Below are 23,595 nucleotides of genomic sequence, written 5' to 3' on the forward strand. Positions count from 1 at the left end.
TATCTGAGAAGAGATTTCTACATCAGTCATAAAAGTCACAATCATCAAGACTACAGAGTATGGAGCCCACCTCTTGTACTATATATATATGGACATTTTTGTTATATATATATATATATATATGTGTATATATATATATATATATATATATATATATATATATGTATATGTATATGTATATGTATATATGTATATATATATGTAATATATTATATATGATATATATATTATATATATCATATACATGTAACAAAAATGGCCAATAAACTAAAATTTTCAAGGGTAGTTCTGTCCTGTTTTTTTTTTTTTTAATATATATGTTTTTATTTTTTAATTACTGTTCACATACAATATTACATGAGTTTCAGATGTACAACATAGAGATTACATATTTATATAACTTACAAAGTGACCTCCTCACTAGTCTAGTACCCCCACCTGGCACTAGACATAGTTATTGCCATATTATTGACTACCTTCCCTGTGCTATAATTTACATCCCCATAACTATTTTATAACTACCTATTTGCACTTCTTCCCCTTTGTCACCCATCCTCCGTGTCCTGTTTTGTTTTTTTCAATAATGCATAAAAATATCTGAACTCTCCCATTATTTTGCCTTCCAACGTACACCTTTTACATTGTTTTACACATTAAAAGTAGCAACACATACACACACACACACACACACACACACACACACACACATTTTTATTTTAATAAGAAAACATGATCACAACAGTTTTGATGTTGGTTACAAACTATTCTTTTAAAAGATATGGGGAATTTGTTCAAAAATGTAAATGATACTGTTTTGAGATAGATTTTTCTGTTTAAAAAATTGTCCTTAAAAATGTGTTTTCCTTATTTTATTAGAAATTCATCATGCAAGCTGTATGATTATGTTGTGGTAATAAGGAATGTATTTTCTCTAAAAATGTGTCAGCTCATTCTTCATTCACAGTGCTGGGGTTACAGATGTTAGGCAACAAGTATTAGCTACACCATCCATTAACACACTCAAATTGCCAGCTCAAGACCCTGAAACCAGATAAATTAATGAGAAAGAGGTAAGAATAATTTCAAAAAATAATAAGGAACACTTTGTCTTTGAACAGCTATAATGTTTAAGATGTAACATTACTTAACCATGCAAATCATAGAATAAGGATATGCCAAATGATCTGTTCTTTCTTTAAGGGTTTAAATATTAATTAATTTTAACATGATATTAAACCCAATACATGTTAATAAAAATAATTATATTTTTTCCAAACAAAAAATTAAGGATAGTATTGTTTCCCATTTTTGTAAATTTATTTTACCTTTTTTTTATTAAAGCATAGGTGATGTACAATATTGTATTAGTTTCAGAAGTAATTTGACATTTACATACCTTATGAAGGGATCACCTTTATGAGTCTAGTAACCATCTAGTAACTCACCATACAAAGTTACAACAATATTGACTATATTCCCTATGCTGTATTTTACATCCCTGTGACTTATTTCTTTTATAACTGGAAGTTTGTACTGCTCAATGATCTGTTCTTTTGCAGTAAAAACAATGGATTATTACGGATTTGTAAAGTTGTTGTATTGACAATTTAAAAGCAATTTCCTTTGTTAAAGAGACCGACAGTTTATTAGCTGATATAAACTATTTAGCATAAAGTAAAACACTACTTACAGCATTTAATTTACAGCAGACAAAAATATGAATCTCAGCAGAAGAAAATATGAGAGAAAATCAATTATTTTATTGTCTGAAAAGGCATAACAATTAAAGTATCAATATACTTTGAAAATAACAAAGGAAACCTGATACTTGAATATGGATGCGTTAGTTTTGTTTTTTTCCTTGAATTTAAATTACGTTTATTAAGATAAAACAAAATTACAGTGTGAAAACTATGTCACAGTAAAAGTCTGAATGTAGACACCTTTCGGAGTCCCGTCCCTATCTTCTTCATCTTTATACATCATAGAGTTTAAAACAGTGACTTGCAGAAGTTAATGCTCAGCAACTGGAAATAAAACAAATGATGGTTAAAAGAATAAAGGTAACCATCTCCTTCTTATGCCCTTCCTCAGAACTCGTATTTCATATTTATTGAAATATAACTTTTCAATCAAAGAAGTAGCATGGCAAGATAGAAAGAGATCTGAGGTGACAGAAATCCTGAGCCCTTGTGCTAGCCTTAATCCGCTCTAGCTGTCAGACATTAGATAAGTCAGTGAACATCCTTGAGCCTATTTCTTCACCTGCAAAATGAAGGGATTGGATTAGAATGATCCCCCAAATTATGCTGCCTTGATGTTATAACACTGGCCCATGTGGAAATGTTTTTCTTTTAATCTTCAAAGTTTGACAAATTTCTGCCTTATGCTTTTCTTGGGTTTAGAAAGATAATTCATTATTACTGCTTAAAAGATTTCCCACTGTGCCACAGCTGGCACAGGTGAGAGAAATTAAGAAAGAGCGTGGTAGCACGATAAAACTTCATCACCTACTCTGTTTAATTATAGAAGTCAGAACTTGAAAATGAGATTTATGAAGATAAGTTGAAATGCAGATAATATGCTTCAGGATAATGCAGGGTTGATGATGTGTTATTTTGGAATCTCGTTTCCCAGTTCTGCATAAGTAAAGAAGATTGGTATCATAAATCTAAAAGGGAAATGGATTCCTCCAGTCTCTCGGCCAATGAGGATTATGTTGATCCTAGCAAAATTCTAAATTTGGTGATTAATTATATTTAGTGTGAGGACTGAGAAAATAAATAACTGGAAGCTAACATGAACTTTTTAATTAAAGGCAATATCAGCCAGATACTGTATAAAAATTATTCACTTTATAAAATGTAGTTACAAAACATTCATTATATTCTTTTCTACATGGTGAAGAAATATGAACTGAAGTATAATCATAACTGTTGGATCAAACCTGCCAAACTGCTATTATTACATCAATATAAATCTAGAGGGAAGGTTTCCTTTACTCTGTGTGTTCTTTTTTTAAATTAGTTTTTCAATTATTATTGGATGTTTATTTATTAATTTTCAGTGGCTAGATATATTTTCATGTTTTTAGATAGTAACTTAGTGCTTGAATTTATATAACATAATTAGTATTATCTTGAATGACTGAAAGGGTAGACTAAACGAAGTAGGATTAAATTTTATAAGCAGAGAGTTTAACATTTGGCATTTAACTTTAGAAAATAAATTATGTAAGTACAGAATGCTGAGGAACTGGCTCGGTACTATTTGAAGTAAAGAATATCAAATTGATGAAAGAAATCTTAGATTCCCTTTAACAGAAATACAGATTTTAGACAAAAACAGGTAATATCCCTACTTTACACTGTATCGATCAGCCTTCATACCGAATATTAATTATGGAGAGCATATTTAATGGAACAATTGCTTAACTGAAATTAATTCAGCCATGTAATTAGGTGGTTGGAAGTTCTCAAGACCATGTATAGTGAACCATACATGTTGTTTTTAGTACCCAGCATTACTCAACCAGTCTCCTGTCTTCCGGTTAAGTGTAAATCTCTTTTTCTCCTGAAAATTGAGATTCCTGTGACTGCCAAGTCCTTACTTTTCGGGTGAAGTTGACTCCAGTCTGCTCCAAGTAAGGGGGAATACTTGCAATAGAATTAAGGTCAGCACAGATGTGCTCTGTAGCCATAATTGTTCTATGGCCAGGCTATTCTGATTGATTGGTGGCAATGTCCATTCTGTTTAGCTTATACCCAGTAAGTATATAAATACATATCTCATACTTAAGTTAATCTATTTGCCTTTGCCCTGCCCACAGGGCCACAATGATTAATTTCATGATCAATGAGAATTAGGCTGAGGGTATTTTCTGTTATCCACTAGACTTGAGTTATGAAGGCGTAAGTCTGGAACTATGTTAACATTAAAATGGGAAAATCTCTCAAGGCGATATGTGGTAGGTGAAACAAGTTTTGGAGATGGCAAAACAAGGTTCTAATGACAAAATTTGAGCCCCTGTATCGTATTAAACCTAAAGCTATTAGATCTACTTCAGTACTTGGTCAAAAATATAGTTAAGTTTTGCTTAAGCCAGAACCAAAAGTGTGCTAACTAATTCATCATGCAGGAAACAAACAAGCAAAGGGAATAAAGCCCGAGGATGTTTACCTCATAAGATAAAAAGGGAAACAAGTTATTTGTGTATGATTGATCTTTTGTTGGACCTATCTTTATTCTTTAGAGAGTTTTAAGGGTACCTATGGGTAGAAGTTCTAGGTAGACGTTTTTGGGATAAACGGAAGGGAGAACATCTTCACAATTTCAGTTATCCACTAATAAAAATAAGCTGTTTTCTGTGATAACAAGTACTAAAATTGAGTCTGGGTTATATAGAATATTTTATTGGGTTGAAGGATCACTAAATTCCTTAAAATTTATTGAATTATTGCTAAGCTGCACATTGTATCAGGCACTTGATATACTTTGCTGGCAAAGTCAGTGCTATGACTAAATTAAGAAACTGGGCAGCAATGAAGTTGAATAACTTGCCCAAAGAAAGAAAGGCTGGAGGACTTTATAAATTTGTTATCTTTCCACTAACATTCTAACAGTGCCTGAAGTTTTATGGATTCAAAGCAAATATAAAACTCTGTATTTTACCAATACTTTAGCAATGGTTTACATAAAAATAACCAGTAACTCATGTAGTCCAAAAATAAATTATCTTTGATTTATGGACAATGTCTTATGAGAACTCTAAAAATACACTAAAAGAACTTTAGCATGTAAATTCCATGATGACTAAAAGGTTCCATACCTATTTAAGTATAATTGGACTATGAGGCTTGTGTAACTCCATAAATGCTTAAAAGACACACAAAAAAATCAAACCACAATTAGTCATAAAAATGCAAAATGAATATGTTGTAATTTCTGAGAAAGCTTAACAGAACTCCCAGGCAATATAAATTCTTGGGCTATTTAGTCCAAGACTAAATAGCCACATAGTCTCCCAAAATGTTCTTTTTTTGGGAATTAAGATGGTGTGGCTACATGGAAGAGAGTCTTTCTGCTATAAATGAAGTCCTGATTGAAAGTGCACAAAGGAATTTTGGCTGATAATTACATTGCTAATTCATTGCCTCTCACTACATCTCTAAAAATAAAGAAAATATCATTGCAAGCTCATTCAAAAATTTTTTACAGTGCAGATAATTTGGTAACATGATTATACAAGCATCATTATAAGACCTCTATTGTTTGAAGTGATATTTTACACTATGAGAAATATTATATATGGTAGATTATAGTATTGGTATAGTTAAAAAAAAGAAGCAGTTTGCCCAATATAATTACTAGCCTGAAAACATTTTCATCATAATAACTTTTCAGTTTTCTAAAAGCAGATGTTTAAAAGCAGAGTCATTATGTGGTTCATTAGATTGAATTTTGTGGTCAAACAGATCCAGGCTTTAATTATCACCCTTAATCTGTTCTGTGAATTTCTTAACCCTTGCAAGTCTCCGTTTTCTCATCTGATAATGGGGAGCCTAACATTTACCTACTTCAGAGATTAATATTGGAATAAAATAATATAATCTGCCTCCCCTGCTCTTTCCCTCCACACTCTCCCCCTGCATCTCTGACTTCCTCAAACTTAATCTCAAAATGAGTAAAAAACAGCCATCTCCTCAACACAAGTCAGATTTCAGGTCTATGTTTTTGTATATAAACTATTGTCAATCATATGGAGACTGTATTTCTGGGAAATGAGAAGAGGTTGCACAATAAAAATATTAAGAATGAGTGGGAGTCCTTTTTTAAATCAAACTCCATTTCCTCTTTTTACCATCCTACTTTATTTCGGTAGCTTTCTATGCCCCTTTCAATACAGGTCATATTACCAGGATGCCATAGCTTTACTTAGTTGTATTGCAGAATAGTTATTTTACAAACAAAGTATTTTCCTGCCAAATTTGAACTTAGAACATTGGGTCTTCCCGAATTTGGGGAAGTCAATGACGTACTGAACTACACTGGAAACACGTTACCTCCAAGGTATAGAGAGCATTGGAGCTGTTGCTCAAACACAGTGAAAAAAGGAAATTAAATCAAACCTCATTAGTTCAGGCCCTAAATGTTTTGTAAGTAGATATCAATTCCCTTGAAATGGAAACTGGGCAGAAGGCCACAAATAAATGATTCTCCTAGGACCCCATAGTGATAGACAGCAACAGTCACAAGTACAGCCTAAGAAGAATCAGAATGCTAGAATTTTGGTTAAGCATGTCTATTTTCCTGGTTTAATAAGAGCTTTAAAAGAACAGAGCTGTATTTTCTTTTGATTTTGGTATCCATAGCATCTAAAAACTATAGATTAAAGTAGAATGTATAGGTCTTATATATCAAAGCACGAAAATAATTGAGCTCCTCTTTATTTTTCATAGTTTTTTAGTTATTACTCCCTGATTATATATGTTGAGTATATGTGGGATAAATCAGTACCCTGGCAACATGAAAAACACATTTCAGATCCACAGTAAATAAAAAGATATATAACCATCAGCTTTTCCCCTATACCCAACAAAAGAAGAACATAAATGTTTAATTCCTGAAAAATTTAAATTACCAGAAAAACAAAGGAATAAAGTTACAAATTCCTTTTTTTAACCATGTATGGGATCTATCTATGTGACAAATGAAACTAAAAACACTATTATTTCCAATATTTTCTAAAAGCAGCAAACCATGAAATACAATTTCATTTTGTTCTAATGATAATATTAGATATTGCACGCCACCACTGAATGTGTACCGTATATGCTTGTGTTTTCAAAGTATTTTTTATTAGCTTAAAACCCTGAGCTGTTAAATGTAGCATTCCACTGCTCTGTAATAGGAGAAAACATACTTTTAATTGGATGATTGCAAAGGGTGAGAAAACAAGGAGGGAGCTTTCAAAAGTTTGGGTAGTTCAGAGAAGAAAAATTCTGGATGCTTCAGCAAAATTGCCAACCCTCTGAGATTCAGCTTTTCTGGTTATTACTAATGTAATGCTTTCAGTGTATAGTGAATTAGATCTTGAACACATTATGGGCCAAATAATATCCTGTTAAACTCATGTGTAACCCTTAACAGGTTTCAATGGGAGCTGTACGTTGTTACTTGAAAGCAGTTTTGCCATTACTTTTCTAACCTAAATCTGATACAACGAAGGCAATGGGAAGAAATATGTATAAAAAATTTAGTAGTAATAATATCTTCATTTAGAGCTTTTCCAGTTTCAGAGATTTACACCACGTATCATTTTATTATATCTGCATAATAAAATACATTTTATATTATGTGTGTGTGTGTGTATATATATATATATATATATATATATATATATATGTATATGTATATATGGTTACATATATACATATATATATATGAAAGAATCTTCCAAATCAAAATTTAATATCAGTTTCAAAGAAAAGATGAGCGCTTAAATTTATGTTTAACACAGCAGCATTTTGAAAAGATTAAATTGTGAATTCATTTAGGTCAAACTGTCAAACATGCTAATTCTAATAGCAGGAGTAACTTATGCTCTATAAATAGTCCATAAAAACTATTATAATTATAAGTTGATTTTTTAATTTACATCTTCCTCACTTTTTTAAACCTCATGTTTCTTGTTTTACTTTTTCTTTTTTGCTTGTTTGCATGTTTCATTTTTAGTTTTATATACCTCAGTTTAGTTTTGTTTTCATTTTCTGATTCATTGTCTTGGAAAATATTCACCAGTATACAGGCGTCCAACAAGTGATATTCTGAGACAGCATCCTGAGTTATCGTCTTGTGTGGTTGAATTTCTGAGAACTAACATCAGTCTTGAGCTACTTCTATCCGGCAAGCTAGGCTAAATCCCATGCTTTCTAGCTGCTAAGTGGACTCCATATTTCCTAAGCCTCTCTAAGGATGCATTTATAGATGTAATCATTAGAGTTCATTACATGTTTGTTATTTCGTTTCATTTATTATTGTTGTTATTTTTTTTTTTTTACAAATGGACAGTTCACTGTGGTCTTCAGCTGAAAAAAAAATGAATTGGATGCTGTTGTGCAAAATGTAGGCTATCAATAGTATATTTGGAAAAAGGATTTCATTAATTAATTCATTCAGGGGGATATTTATTGAGCTCGTATTATTGTGTAAGATGGTGGTAGGTGCTGGGGACATATAAGTAAACAGTAACAATAAAACAAAAGCAAGAATGATAAGTCCCTTTGTGGAGGATAGTAGGAGAGAAAGTGATAATAGCAAATCATAATAAATAAATAGGTTTTATAACCTGTTGGAAGATGACAAATGCAATGGAGATAGAGAACAGTGTCAGACAGATCAGACATATGTCGGAGAGGGGATTACATGTAGGAGAGGTAGTGTATTTGAAAAAAGACTTGAAGGAGATGAGGGGATTAGTCAAGAAGCTCTCTGGGACAGGAGCATTTTAGAGATGGGGTGCAAAGGACCTAAATTTGAGGACACGCTTGGTGACTTTCAGGATAATGTAGAAGGAGCTAATGTAGTTGAAGGCTAAACTAGAGAGAAAGTAAGGGGGGAGGGTCAGAAAGAGAAGGGAGGCAGTAGAGCATTAGAAGTCCTTGTCAACTTCATTTCTGCTTTAGCTGGGAAGCTCTAACAGGCTTTGAGCAGAGGAGTGATACAAAATGACTAATAAGGTAACTCTCGTTTATCTTTTGAGAAGAGACTGCAGGAAGCCATAAGTAGGGGCAATTACTTAATTTTTTTTAATTAAAATTTATTGGGGTGACAATGGTTAGTAAAATTACTTAGGTTTCAAGTGTACAATTCTGTAATACATCAACTATATATCACATGTGTGTTCACCACGCAGAGTCAGTTCTCCTTCCATCACCATATATTTGACCCCCTTTACCATCATCTACCACTTCCCTCCCTCTCTGGTAACCACTAAACTATTGTCTGTGTCTATGAGTTTTTGTTTCTTTATTTGTCTTGTTCCTTTGGTGCTTTCAGTTTTATATCCCACATATCAGTGAAATCATAGGGTTGCCAACTTTTTCTATGTGACTTACTTCTCTTAGCATAATAATCTCAAGAGCCATCCATTTTGTCGCAAATGTCATTATTTCTTCTTTTCTTATGGCAGAGTGGTATTCCATTGTGTATATATACCACATCTTCTTTATCCATTCATCTATCGAAGGGCACTGGTTATTTTTAAAGAATGAAAGGGTGATTGAAATAAGAGCATGAACTCAGGAAGATGCTTCGGAGTTCTTAGCTTTATATAAAATTCTGACGTAGGTAAACTAATCTGCAGTATTCCTAGATTTTCTTTATGTCATCTTTTTTTCTTACTTTTCCTCTGCACCTTTTTCTTTGTTAAACGATCTCCATAACAGATTCTATAACAGCACATTAAGGTTAGAATGTCTGTTGGCACCTTCAATGATTTACCCTACATTTTAACCAGGAGTAACCCATGGGAAGTTAAATTCTTAAACTTCAACCCTTAAATAACAGGGAAAGATATTTCTGGTGGGAGAGGAAATTTACACTTGTGGGTAATCTCAGTCAACTCTGGTTCATGATTTGCTATAAAAGTCTCTTTCCTTCACCCAAAAACTAAATATAAAACTTAAAAAGTGACACACTTTTTATTTGAAGCAGATTTCTCAGTCTATACTAACTTCTCCAGAATTGTTTGTTGAATTGTTTTAGGAAAACAACTAAGTGCCAGGCAAAAATCAATGCATCAGAAATAAAATTTAAATGTGACACTGGGCCTCCCTCCACTCAAAGTGCTCAGAACGTGGAGCAGCGATATTAGACATGTAAACAATTGCAGGGTAGTAATGAAATAACTGTTGACGAAGAAAGTACCTGTGTCTGTGACAGCTTATCCAAAAATCATTATGTTCTTCTACTTCTTCCAATCCTCACCACTGACCACCTCTATCTAATTTCTTCTCTTCTGTGAACAGCACCATCATCTCTCAGTCACATAGGCTCTTAAACCTGGAGTTGTCATTATTGTCTCCCTTTTCTTCATCTTGAACATCCTTTCATGAAGGATCTATGCCCTGTGGGTTTGGGCCTGCAATTTTGCTAACATCCTTTCAAATTTCCATACCTCCAATTACATCCTTGATTATTCATCCTGCAGACTCTTAAAATTATCATTAATTGAATTTCCTCTCTACCTGCTCTGATGTGTTCAAATAAAGCTTACAGTGTATCTATGATCATACCAACTATAGGTCAAACAGATAACTAATAATAATTGAAGCTTTCCTTTACTATATCATTAGATACAAACTGCTTTGTCTGACATTCATGATTTTATGTGACCTGACTAACCTATTATTTTAGTCTCATCATTTATTATGTTCTCCCATATTCTATGAGCTATCTAAATCTGCCTGTTTACTCTTTCCCCAACATATTCTGTGTTTTATGTTCTCTGTGCCTTTTTAAAATCTTCTGAAATGAACTCTTTCTCCCCTTTATCTATAAAAGTCCTATCATCTTTGAAGGCTCTAAAATCATCTTCCTCATAAAATCTCTCTTTAAACACACATCTTTTTTTTCTCATAAACTCCATGATAGCAGTGTCTGTGGCTTCATTATATTTGGTTTCTAGAATTATTCTGTAGACTTGAATAAATATATATTCAATTAAATTGAATATAACATTAATGGACTGCCTTACCTTTCTTTCAAATATTTTTCACATATTATGTTGGTTACTCTTCTGTAGTCATTTTAAGTTTCAAAGCATTACTTCATAATTGTGTACATGTGTATACCCAAAGTTAGAAAATAGTTCTAACACTTGTTTTCATTAAATGTAAATATTGCCTTGACATTTGTTTTGTACTCAGTTATTATTGATTTAATAACTTAGTGTGGAACATTCTTGTTTTTAGTAGTATACTGTGAGATTGGCTATTACTGCTTCTTTTTGCCACATGAGAGAGTACGTGTGCATTTACCAACCATAGCATAAACCACGTGGAGTGACTCTAGTACTATAGCTTCTAATATAAAATAGACATGAAAGTATACAGGAAAGAATGAGAAAGAAATACAGGAAAAATTATAATTAGGCACAATCTCAAAAATAATGCTTAGTATACATTAGTGTGACAAACTAACAGGTAATGAAGCTTCAAGGGGCAAACATATTAGGAAATGAAAATTACAGATATAAAATAGAATCAGCTCAGAGGAACAGTGACAATGGACAGAGCAAAAGGAGGATATTTATGAGTTACAGAAAAAGAATTTTACTTTAATGAATGTAAAATTGTCAACATATCGAATGAGAAGAGTGGTTCATAAGTTTTATAATTTACCATGGATTCTGGTGGAAAGAGTTACTATAGTAGAGCATGATACTCTTAATTTCACTATGTACAAATTTAATGACGTTTAAGGTTGTTGACTGAATAATGCCAGGCAGTGCTTTGCTTCATCAATATAGGCACTTTGTTGTACTCTTTTTTTTAATACTTTGCTAAGGTCTACTGATACTCATTTGAAACCAATGTGAGATAGAGTTTTTTCTAGTTTTCTAACTTATTTAAGGAATTATATTTATTTTATCTAAAGACATACAATTTCCATAGTAAAACTGATCATATATTAGATGATGAAGTGGATTATTGAAAGCCAATGCCATTTGCATTTTTCAAAGAAATAGAACAAAAATTATCAAGTTTTTAATGGAACCACAGAAGACTTCAAGTAGCCAAAGACCTCAAGTAGCCAAAGAAATCCTGAGAAAAAAAGAACAAAGCTGGTGATATCACACTCTCTGACTTTAAATTATACTACAAAGCTACAATAATCAAATCAGCATGGTATTGGTAGAAACAGAGACACCAACCCAATGGATGAGAATTGAGAGCCCAGAAATAAACCCACGTATATATGGACAAATAATTTTTGACAAAGAAGCTAAAAACACACAGTGGAGGAAAGAAAGGCTCTGCAATAAATGGTGCTAAGAAAAGGGAAAGGCATGTGCAAAAGAATGAAACTAGACAGGTATTTGTCACCATAAAAATTAACTCAAAATGGATCAAAGACCTAAATATAAGACCTGAAACAATAAAATACATAGAAGAAAACATAGATTCTAAATGTAAAGACCTTGGTCTTTGGGAGTATTTTATGTATTTGACTCCAAACGCAAGGAAAATAAAAGCAAAAATAAATGAATGGGACTATATCAACCTTAAAAAGCTTCTGCACGGTAAAAGAAATCAACAACAAAACAAAAAAGCAACTAACTGAATGGGGGAAGATTTTTGCAAAGAATATCTCCAAAAAGGGCCTAATGTCCAAAAATCTATAAATAATTTGCACACTTCAACAACTACAACAAAACACAATCCAATTAAAAAGTGGGCAGAGGACCTGAATAGACACTTCTCCCAAGAAAACTTACAAACGACCAACAGGTATATTAAATGATGCTCAACTTCACTAGCTATCGTGTTTTCCTGAAAATAAGACCTAGCCAGGCTGTCAGCTCTAATGCATTTTTTGGAGCAAAAATTAATATTACCCAGTATTATATTATATTATATTATATTATATTATATTATATTATATTATATTATAATATTAAAGACCCGGTCTTATAGTAAAATAAGACTGGGTCTTATATTAATTTTTGTTCCAAAAGACGGATTAGAGCTGATTGTCCAGCCAGGTCTTATTTTTGGGGAAACATGGTAGAAGAGAAAGCAAATCAAAACCACAATAAGATACTGTCTTTCACCTGTTAGAATGGCTGTTATCAATAAGACAATAAATATCAAGTGTTGGAGAGGCTGTGGAGAAAAGGGAACCCTAGTACACTTCTGGTGGGAATGTAAATTGGTACAGCCAGTTTGGAAAACAGTATGGACATTCCTCAAAAAAATTAAGAGAAGAATTACCATACAATCCACCAATCTCTCTTAGGGGTTATCTACCTGGAAATTTTGAAAACATTTATTCATAAAGATATATGTACCTCCATGTTTGTTGCAACGTGGTGGCCAAGCCATGGAAACAACCTAAGTGTACTTCGATGGATGATTTGATAAATAAGATGTGGTACATATATACAATGGAATACTACTCAGCCATAAGAAAAGATGAAATACTGCCATTTTCAACAACATAAATGGATCTTGAAAATATCATGCTAAGAGAAATAAGTCAGTTGCAAAAAGTTAAGAGCCACATGATTTCACTCCTATGTAAAATATAAAACAGAAAGTAACAAATGAACAAAATGGACAAACAAAAACTCATAGTCACAGACAGCAGTATAGTGGTTATCAGAGAGGAAGGAAGGTGAGGAAGAGAGAAGAGGATAAAGGGGGCCAAATAAATAATGACGGAAGGAAACTTGACTTTGGGTGGTGAACACACAAAGCACTATACAATACAGATGATGTATTATAGAATTGTACACTTGAAACTTATGTAGTCTTATTAACCAGTGTCACCCCAATAAATTTAATAAAATTTTTAAAATATTGCCAATTTGAGAGGCAAAAATGGATCCCAACTCTTTTCATAAATATTAGTAGAGATAAATAATGAAAATGAAAAAAAAAGACAGATAGACAGAGAAAAACAAAGGAAGAAAGCTAATGCAATTTAAATTCAACACTTAGTTCATCTCCATACAAGACAAAGATAGGAACTGAATTTTGCATCCCATTGAACAAATTAAGTCCACAAGGGGCACATATTTTAGCCCCTGAGATCTTTAACCTCAGTTTGGCTCTGAGAAACCAGTGTAACACTCCGTTATAAAATATAGAAATATTAACTTCTGTATTTTTTATATGGTGGTTGTGAGAATAAAAATTAGGTTATATACTAAATGGTTTGAAAATTAACAAATGTGTAGGAGCTCTGTCAACATTAACATAGGACTGTGTTTTCCAACAGAATTTTCTGTGATGTTGGAAATGTTCATATAGAACAGTATGCTGTTCAGTGCGGTAGCCACATATGGCTATTGAACACTTGAAAGGTGGCTCATGTGATTAAGGAAGTGATTTGTTTTCTTGTATTTTATTTTAATTAATATAAATTTGAATAGGCAGATGGAGTTATCGACTACATTGCTGAACAGTACAGACCTAGAACTGACCTCTTAAATTTGATTTGATCATTTAATACATCTAGTTTGTAATTCATGTAGCTGCTGCAAGATTTTGCTGAGGGTCAGTCAAGAAGCCATGTGGGAGAGGAATGTTTTAGACCATCAGAATTTTCCCCCAGGTTTGCAATAGAGATTTCAGATAAACTGTGAGCCAGTCTTTTTTAAATTATAGATTATTAATTAACATATTAATTGAGGTATGAACCTAGCTCTATAACTAAGTTTTAGTCATCATGTTACTTTAGTCAAGCCGTAAATATACACAATGTGATATGTAGATGATGTATTATACAATTGTACACTTGAAACCTGGGTAACTTTACTAACCATTGTCACCCCAATAAACTTTATTTTAAAAAAACCCAAAAAAATCATTCTTCATTTTCTCAATTGTAAATGGGTAGATGTTTGTGCTCCAGGCAAAGCTTTTACTACCTTATTCATCCCTAAGCTGATTTTTAACCCTTTCCAAGAATTCTGCCATTTCTGAGTTGAGCTCAGAGCCGGGGGGAAGTTCGATCTTAGGCACTTTGCTTAAAATAAGTCTTGCATGCCTCTCAGATGCACAGTTAAGTCTTCTTTAACTATGGGTGGCTTGATAAAGCTCTTTGGTCCTATGTCGCCTTTTAGCTTTTAAACTGTATGGAAACATACCGCTCTTACTACCAAAAAATAAATTTCTGGAACTTTAAATCTTACCTCAGGAAAAAATTCCCTGGCATTTTTATTTGTGTACTTTATGATTTGATTAACCTTAATTTTACAGCTCTACTACTCAAAGTGTTGGACTTGAACTAGTAACATGACTTCTCCTTGGAGCTTGTTAGAAAGGCAGGATATCAGTCTGCACATGAGATCTAAGCAAACAGAATTTGCATGTTGCAAATACTCTGTGTGTCATAGATCAGTACATAAAGAATTAAAGTATTGTTTTATAGCACACTTACTCTTGTTTGCTCTGAAAGAACAGGAAGGTGTTTTATTAATTGAAGTTTTCTTTATACCACTTCCTTAAATGAGCCAGACTTAATTATACTCAACCAATCTACACAGTAAAGTTACACAGGTTTCAGGTGTACAATTAATTCTGTAATACATCATCGATATATCACACTGTGTATATTTATGGCTTGATTAAAGTGACGTGATAACTAAAACTTATAGAGCTAGGTTCATAGCTCAATTAATATGTTAATTAATAATTAATAATTTAAAAAAGACTGGCTCACAGTTTATCTGAAATCTCTATTGCAAACCTGGGGTAAAATTCTGATGGTCTAAAACATTCCTCTCCCACATGGCTTCTTGACTGATCCTCAGCAAAATCTTGCAGGAGTTACGTGAATTATATTTTTCCATTCCAAATAATTTTATCTATTTCATTTCCTTCTTAACATTTAAAAAAAAAAAAAAAAGGCAAGCACAAGAAATAGCCAGACTACCATTCTTCCTTTATCTTCTTAGAAAGCGTAAATGTGTGCATTTATTGTCCCAACCTTCCTGCACACATCTCACTTTAGGAACAACTCTACAAAATAAAATGACCACTAGTTTCTATAAATAGGTGCTTGATATCACTTCGGATATTTTTAACTTGCCCTAGTGTTCTTTTATCCCATTTTAGTTTAAACTTCCATAAAATCTTCTTTATTTTTCTCTTTCAAAATATTTTAAATGTTTTATGAAATATTTATTCCTTCATTTTTGAATCAACATAGTTCCTCCTTTTTTTTTTCCTTCTTTGTTTTTGGCATCTAGTTGCAGGGCAAGATATAAGAAATATGAGTTGCCTTAATAATTCTTATTTGTTGGTGTTACTTACCCTTTATGATCTAAGAAGCAAGAAGAGAAAGAATAATCTTACCCATGTTTGCCCTAATATATCTGTGACGTCATAGGATACAGTGCTTATATAAAATGACATTTAGAAGTAAATCAATTTTGTTCAGATTTGCTATTGTTATTCGATGTGGTTTATTCCTACAGGAAAAGTATTTAATTATTATTGTGTAAATAAAAGAACAAAAAAGCCCTGTTGAATATATCATACAGTATATTGTCTATATTTACCTTAACCTCAAATAAAAAGCATAGGAGAAAACATGATGGGCAATTTTTTAGAATTTTTTTTTTGGAACCTAACGCTCTTGTATATGTTAAGTAAAGTAAAATAAAAAAGAATAAGATAAAATAATAAAATAAAATAGACATACAAATAAGACATTTATATTCTATTAAATTAATATTACATTTGGTTGTTTAGCCATCTTTTTTATAATTAAATTTATTGGGTTACATTGGCTGGTAAAATTATATAGATTTCAAGTATGCAATTCTATATACATCACATATATATTTTGTTGTGTGTTCACCACCCAGAATCAGTTCTCCTAGCCATCTTTATTTATACAAATTTTGTATTATGCAACCTAAATATCTCCTGTTACTATAGTTTAAGCTCATTTTGTTTAATGCTGTCTTTTGTGGACCAAAGTGAATAACTTAGCAACTAATCCTTTTATAGTCAAAATCTGTCTTAAAAAAGAAAAACCTTTTTTGTGGTATTTCTCATTTTGACTTATTTACCTATAAAACTATTGCTTTCATACCTTAAGTATTTTCCCACTTGGATGAGCGTTCTATACCTACATAATATCATTTCTGCCTTATTTTTAATTACTTTTTAGCATTATTGCTGATATTTTTTAAATATTTTCAAAATGTTCTCTAATGTCTGAAATAAGTCAAAATGTAGCATGTAGCAAGATACACATATTTTAATTTATTAATAATGATAATTATTTTATTTGTTGTTTCTTTAGTTGGGCTTTCTGATAAACATACTTTGGTTTAGTTTTGTTCATAAAATAACTTACTGAATAGATTTTGTAGTTTAAGTCTGGTGTAGAGTTGTTTTTGTTTGTTTGTTTTTAATTGTCTAGACCTGTATATTGAGTGCCAAAGAAAGATAACAGAAATGAGAAAACAAAAAGTAGAGAAACAAAATTAATATTATATATATTTTTCTTATTGTGATGACCATCAAAGAAGTATTCCAAACACTTTAATTTTAGGAATAAGTAAGTTTCTAGTATGCTTAAACTGTGTTACATTTTAATAAAGTTAATGAACAGTAGTCCCCCCTTATCTGAAGAGGATATGTTCTAAGACCCCCAGTGGATGCCTGAAGCCACAGATAGTACCCAAACCTATGTATACTTTGTATTTTCCTTTATATACATACCTATGATAAAGTTTATAAATTTTGCACTGTAAGATGTTAACAATACTACTAATATAATAGTACAATTTTTACAATGTGCTGTGCTATAACTTATGTGAATGTGGTCTTTTTTTCAAAATATCTCATTGTCCTGTACATACGTTTATTTTCTTGTGATAATTTGAGATGACAAAATCCCTTATTATGTAGAAAACTTTCACCTTTTTGCTTAAAGAAAGCACTTTACAGCATATTTGAATCACCAGGATCACTTCTCTTGAGTTTGGGGCCATTATAAGTAAAATAAGGGTTACTTGAACACAAGCACTGAGATACCCTGGCCGTTGATCTGATAACCGAGATGGCTACTAAGTGATTAATGTATAGTGTGGAGAAAAGAAGCTGGGCAAAGGGATGATTCACATCTTGGGTGGGATAGAGCTGGATGGCATGAACTTCCATCATGTTACTCAGGATGGCACACAATTCAAAATTTATGGATTGTTCACTATCTTGAATTTTCTGCTCAACATTTTCAGACCATGATTGACCACAGATAACTGAAATCTTGGAAAGGGAAATTGAGAATAAGGGGGAAACTACTGTATTTAGCAATTGACCATGGAGTAATGCTGATTGCTTTAGTATAACTCATGAAATAACAGAAACTTGTCCTATGTGTTGGACTCAGAGAAAATAGAATAGCAAAATAGTGAGTTTAATTTTGGGAACTAGTATAGCTAACATTGGTTATGTGATGGAAATCTTGCTTTGCGGACACTAGGTTATCCTAATAAAAGCACACAGATATTCTGTTTCTTAGCTCATTCCATGTGACTTTGTGCAATTGGTTCTGAGCCCTGGCATCCAACAGGTAGACCAGAATTGGTACATAATGTAAACCAACAAGAAATATCACGGGATTCACGGGCCATTACCCATGAAAAAGTCTTTTAGATGCATTCTCAATCTGATATTCTGTTAATAGTGTGAAACAAAAACCTTCCTTGCCAGCCTTCCCCCCACCCCGCCCCGCCCCGAAAGAATGGGTTTCTTGAGCCATATGCTAGCCAGAAAAAGAACCAGGTCCTGGGACATGCAGCCTGAACCACTAGCAGCAGGGCCAGATGGAAAAGGAAAACATGTCTGCCTCCCTGGGATTGACAGGGCCCTTTATTACAACAACTTTGGAGAAGAAAGATTTAAGTCGTTTTGAAAGAATTTACTTGGCTATCCATAGGGGTGTTGGTGCAGGAGAAGATGAAGAGGGGCTAGTTCTGGTATAGGTGCATAGTCTATAAGAAAAAAGAGTTTGCTGTTTTCAGATAGGCTGTGGGCAACAGTCTGGAAAGTTCATGTGTGAGCAAGATGGGTGGAGTCTGGTAGTCAGCTGCTTCTGTAGATAAGAGCTGAAATGGCCACATGGAAGATGATTCAAGGTTTCAACATGCATTCAATAATGTGAACAGTGTTTTATTGGTTTCTGCCCTTGGCTCTGTTAACTATTTAACTCCTCTCTTCTTTTCACACTCCAGCCTGCGTAATTTAATTTAGAACATACCAGAATTTTTCTCTGGTCAATGCTAGTAGCACTGATCAGTACTAATGTCTTTTCTCATGTACGATTATTTTGTTCAATCATACTAAGTGAATTAGAGCACCAGGTATTGTAATAAAAATCGGAGTATTCATACTGTAAATAGTCACTTAGTACCTGCTATGAGAAACATTGTACTAATTGCTGAAATAACAGAAGTAAAAATTAAAGATAAAATTGAAGATTACAAGTAAAGCAAAATATTAAAATTAAACATTATTTCATGAAATATACAAAAGCAGTCAACATTAACTAATGGTCAATTGCTAAATATGTTTTTAATAATGCAAAAGACACTCAAAGGCAAGAGTTTTATTAGAAAACTATAAGCATTAAAACTGTGGCCATTAAAAGTCAAAAACAACCAAAAAAGGACTAATGGTAGCACCTTTTGCTAGCATTAAATTAAATTTTGTAATATCTTATTTAAAACACTACGATATAGATTAATTCTTCAAGAGAATAATGAAATGCAATGTGTAAAATTTCTAATTTCTTGTAACAATTTAAAGATCAATGAATCTCTGCCCAAAACTTTAAAGTTTATAAATAGATATATGTTTCGTTTAGTGTGTTGACAGAGTTCTGGGGTTATTTCAATCCTGCACAGGCTACATGTCTTTCATCTTTAATTTCTCAGACATCTCTGGAGCCCTCCTTGTTTCTTCAAAATGTTTATATATATATATATATATATATATATATATATATATATATATATATATATATATATATATATATTGGCATTTATTATTAGAGAGTTACAAGGGTATGTGGCTTTTTAAATTTTATTTTTCAATTATAGTTGATATACAATATTATATTAGTTTCTGGCATACAACATAGTGATTAGATGTTTATATGCGTTATGGAGTAATCACCCCAGTAACCTATGTCATTATATATAGCTATTATAAGAGTAGTGACTGTGTTTCCTATACTGTACTTTGCACCCCCTTGACTATTTTTATAATTTTGACTATAATTTTTTATGACTGTATTTTATATCTTGCAATTTTGAATTTTGTTCCTGTTCAGGATTGTTTTGGCTATTCAGGGCCTCTTTCAATTCCATATGAATTTGCTGATGGTCTTTGTCATTTCTGCAAAAGTGGCCATTGGAATTTTGAGACAGGTTGCATTGAATCTGTAGATCACTTAGGACAGCCTTGACAGCTTAACAATATTGTCTTCCAGTCTGTGAACATGGATGCCTTTCCATTCATTTGTGTCTTCTTAAATTTCTTTCAGCAATGTTTTATAGTTTTCAGTGTACAAGTCTTCCACTTCTTTGGTTAGATTTATTCCCAAGTATTTCATTTTTTTAAAATGTATTATAAATGGAATTGCTTTCTTTATTTCCTGGTCAGATTGTTTGTTGCTGTTGTGTAGAAACACAACTGATTTTTGTGTGCTGATCTTGTATTTTGCAATTTCGCTGCATTTGTTCATGGGCTCAGGTTGCTTTCTTACTGGTTCTTTAGGATTTTCTAGGTATACGATCTTGTCATCTGTGAGTTGAGATAGTTTTGCCTCTTCCTTTCAAATGTGGATGCCTTTTTATTTCTTTTTCTTCACTAATAGCCATGGATGGAACTTCCAGAACGATGTTGAACAGCAGCAGTGAAATCAGGGATTTTTGCCATGTTCCTGGTCATAGGAGAAGGAATATTTCCAGTCTTTCACTATTAAATAGGATGGTAACTGCCGGGTTTTCCTAAATGCTCTATATCATGTTGAGGCAGTTTCTTTTGATTCTTGGTTTTCTAAATGTTTTCATCATGAAAGGGTACTGGATTTTGTCAAGTGTACTTTCTGTATTAGTTGAGATGATTATATGCCTTTCCTCCTTTGTTCTATTAATGTACCATAGTACATTAATGTAGTCTAAAAATTAATGTATTCTAATCAGTGTATTACATTGATTGATTTTCTTATGTTGAACCACCCCTGCCTTCCTGGGATAAATCCCACTGGGTCACGGTGTCTAATTCTTTTAATATGCTGTTGGATTCAGTTTGCTAGGATTTTGTTGATTTTTGCGTGTATATTCATAAGGGATACTGGTCTATAATTTTCTTTTCTTGTGATGTATTTGTCTGGCTTTGGTTTCAGGGTAATGCTGGCCTTAGAATAAATTAGGAGTTCTAGCTTCTCCACATCCTCACCAAAACTATATTTACTAAATTAGGAAGGGTGCCTTCGTCTTTTGTACTTCTCAATCCCTTTCACTTCATAAACTTTTTAAAAAAAATAAAATCAATGAGACTATTAATAGAAACTGTCATTGAATTGATTATTTAATTTTCTTGAAAATTGATTATTATTCTGATTTTAGTATGTTTGAGAGACTTTTAATATTTTTATTTTCAAAATAGAGCTTGAGAAGAGTGATCTGATCTGACCTAAAGTATTCTTAAAATTGTAGTAATTTTTATAAGGTCTTTACTGAGTAAAGTCAATCTAAAGAATGAGAAGTCCAAGGAATGATCATATAATGGAAACTAGCTACTTTTTGTTTTCTTTAGAGAAATACTTTTACAAACCAAATTTTATCTTAATATTTTAGTATAGAAGGAGCTTACTCCAATATATATCTGTAATAAAAGACCACTTTTTCACATATGTTCAGTATATAGCTCTTCCATTATAAACACCTTCCATTAAATGTAAAGTCAATTAATTTTTTAATAATTGGTGAAAAAGCAATTCTAATATATATCATCTATAATATTTCCTAGAAATATTAAAAGTTAACAAATAGTTAACAAAATCCATGTGTATTATGACTTTAATTTTAAATTTAATTTTCATTTTAAAATTAAAAATTTAAAACTTTAATTTAAAAAACTGACCAATTATCCCAGTTTGCCTAATACTGTCCCACTTTTAAGACTGAAATTCGCACATGCTGGGAAGCTTCTTGTAGGATGTGGTGAGAAACTTAGGGCCATTATAAAATAGAATGGATAACAGAGATGAACAATTTGGTTTTATCAGAAAAATCAATGATGGCTAGGCTTTAGCAGATAGTATTTATTCTTTGTCCAGTGATATAGGAAGAAAAGTGTATGCTCAGGGATTCATCAGAGTCATCTGGGAAGATTTTAAAATTACAAAATCCTGCACCACTTTCAACTCCATCCCCCAGAGAATCTGCTAAGCAGGTCTGAGGTACCAGTAATTTATATTCATATACCATGTTTCCCCGAAAATAAGACCTAGCCAGACCATCAGCTCTAATGTATCTTTTGGAGCAAAAATTAATATATAATACCCAGTCTTGTATTTATATTATATTGTATTATATTATATTATATTAATTATATTAGTTGTGTTATATTATATTATATTGCATTGCATTACATTGCATTACATTACATTATATTACATTACATTACACTACATTATATAAGACCCAGTCTTATAGTATATTAAAATAAGACTGGGTCTTAAGACCGGGTCTTATATTAATTTTTGCTCCAAAAGACTCATTAGAGCTGATGGGCCAGTTAGGTCTTATTTTCAGGGAAACACGGTATTTATAACGATCTTCATATGATTATGATGCCCGTGAAGATTGAGAACCACCAAATTTGCTCATAGAGAATCAAAAGTAGTAGTCAAGTATTTGAATTATATGATGTTATTTGTTTTTTTTAATTCTGTAAATTTTGTGTAGAATCAGTAGGCAACCAAAATTTATTTGAAAGGTATAATTGACAGATAAGGGAATGCACTAAGGTTTTGTCAGAATAAAAAGGGGTGGTGTTATAGGACAAAATTCAAGAATGGGGTCAATATACTTTGTCAGATACTTAGAGTATGTGTTTTGTTAGTATTTGTTTAACCAAATCATTTTATACCACTTTCCAATAGTACAAATAGAATAAAAACATTGCCTCATGAATATTAATCTATAATGTGCCAAATAATGAGGTTAATATTTCTCTTGTGCTTTTATTTTAGGTGTAACTTTACTTTTTTCATTAATTATTGTATTTATTCATCCACTTAACAAATGATTTTTGAATGCCTACAACATTCCAAGTAGTGCTAATTAAATGCAGTATCTATTTATGACAAAATGATATGTTTTTCAAAGGGCCATAGATTTCATACAGGTATTTTCATTAAATTGTTCTCTTTATCCTCATTGCCAAGTATTTAGAAAGATGTTTATAAATTGATACTACCTTCCTGGAGTACAACTTAACTGTAGGTATCAAAAACATTTTAAGTGTGCAACACATAATGGTTGTTTATTTCTGCAAGTAGTTAGGATTTGCTGTCGTTGCTAAAGTAGTATCCTTATCATGTATTTTTTATTGTTGGAAAACCACTATAAAGTAAATGCTATGGCAATATTGAATATATATCTCTTTTCTAGTACAACAAATTTATACAGATATACTTGGACTGTAAACAACTGCTGGTATGTCTGAGGGAAAATATATTGTGCAAATAATATGTTCTATCTAAGGTTTCTATTTCAAATTCACTACCTTAATATGCAGTTGAATCTCTAAATCAAATAGACTTGGGCAATAAATA

General features: G+C 32.1%; 1 protein-coding gene across 3 annotated transcripts in view; it reads left to right on the plus strand.

Moving 5' to 3' along the window:
- Positions 1-23,595, plus strand: part of GRID2 (glutamate ionotropic receptor delta type subunit 2) — a 1,331,224-nt gene that overhangs the window by 497,394 nt on the left and 810,235 nt on the right. The gene's annotated exons all lie outside the window — the stretch shown is intronic.

Source organism: Rhinolophus sinicus, chromosome 1, assembly GCF_057876585.1.
Source record: "Rhinolophus sinicus isolate RSI-liver-muscle chromosome 1, RSI-T2T, whole genome shotgun sequence".
Taxonomy (NCBI): Eukaryota; Metazoa; Chordata; class Mammalia; order Chiroptera; family Rhinolophidae; genus Rhinolophus; species Rhinolophus sinicus.